A 1706-nucleotide genomic window follows, 5' to 3' on the forward strand; every position below is an offset into this window, starting at 1 on the left:
CTCAAGAGTCTTCTCCAACACCACTGTTCAAAAGCATCAATTCTTCAGTGCTCAGCCTTCTTCACAGTCCAACTCTCACATCCATACATGACCTGAGATCTTAATTTCCTCTGAAGTTTTTTGTATTACTTTCTCAAGGTTCAAAAATTCAGCTGGGACTTGTACTGCCTAAGGTTTTGTCTGACACCCATGCCCAACTTCCAGAGGGCTGGGAAGGACAGTTTTTTCCTTTTTTTAAAATGAGAGATGGAATCCCACCTCTACTTTGAGATCCCCTCAAACAGAAAAAATGTTTGCATATTAGATATCTCCAAAATGACAAATATTCATTTTAACATTCCATAAAACAACCACATTTTGGGAGTCATTATTTTGTGTTGTATATTCACATTTATAAGTGTATACAGAATTACATTATGAAAGGGGAAAGGTTTTTGATTTCATAAGGTGAACTGAATCACACCCTGTCTTGCATTTTCACTTTGGCGTGCAGCCTCTTCTGTGCCTCTGGGCTAATGATGTAGGCACGAAGACAGGTTTACAGCCTAAATTATGGGATGCCAGTGCTAGCACTGAGGGTGACTTTTGGTGGCATGAATATATTTCTAGTGCTAAAGAGCTTCTCTTTCTACTTTTCTTTTCAAAGCCATTGCCTGCTGCTGGGTGAAGATAGTTACAATCCATCTCAGGAGAGTCAGAGAGTCACCCTTTTATCCCCACTGAGTTTCCATGCTTCTGTATTAATTCTTCCTCTTTACAGTATCTTTCCACCCTCAATCCACATACCCACGTGGAGTGGGGAAGGGAGTGTGGAGACCCTCGCTAGCTCCAGTGAGGGATTTGGAAGGCGAGTCAGATGGAGGTACAAACCTAAGCTCTTCCAGCACAAGGAAAAATCAGCAATCGAGGTATCAGTGCATGCCTGTGAATGGACTGCCTTAAGCATCGTGATTTAACACAGTGAAGCCTTCCTGGAGCAATAGCAAGAAAGATGGACGTCTTATATTGGGCTGAGCAGAATTCGCTTTTGAGTTTTAGGTCCCAAAACCCTGGCCCTGGAGCTAAGGAGCTCTCGTCTGTTACCTTTCAGTTTATACTCTACCGAGGGCAAAGCACCACTGATAATTGGACACATTCATCTTTTGGTGACAGGATGATGCTATTTAACATCCAGCCTGACTCCTGGTGTGCTGTTCAGAGTGAATGAGCTCATTCTCTGATTACAGAGGAATGTAGGATAATCGTGTCTCATATTTTAAATCAAGCCCTGCATTTGTGTTTCTTGGAAATTTAAAATGATTGGATATGTGTTTAACAGAGGAAATGCGTCTGATTCTTGCTGGAAAAGCATTGAATGAGGATTCCATTATTAAGATGGAACAGGAAGATCTTGAACTGGTCCAGGAAGCTGCTAGTGAGAGCTGGGAGATGTTGATCAAAACTCCCTCAGAGGACAAATGCCAGCATTTATGGGTACCATCACATTTTGACATGAAGAATAGGGAAGCAGGAGACTGTGACAAAAATCTCCTAAGGTCATTTACAGGTTTTTTTTTTTTTTTGGTCTTTTACAAAGAGAGCCATTTATGTTCAGGCCAATAGGAGGAGCCTGTTTATGGAATGGAATTTGAAAAAAGAGAAAAGTGGTTTGTGAACTCTGTGAGACCGCATTAGCTTATCAGGCATAACTCTTCAGTGATACTCTT

This window comes from Bison bison, unplaced genomic scaffold (genome assembly GCF_000754665.1).
Source record: "Bison bison bison isolate TAMUID 2011002044 unplaced genomic scaffold, Bison_UMD1.0 scf7180017864487, whole genome shotgun sequence".
Classification (NCBI taxonomy): Eukaryota; Metazoa; Chordata; class Mammalia; order Artiodactyla; family Bovidae; genus Bison; species Bison bison.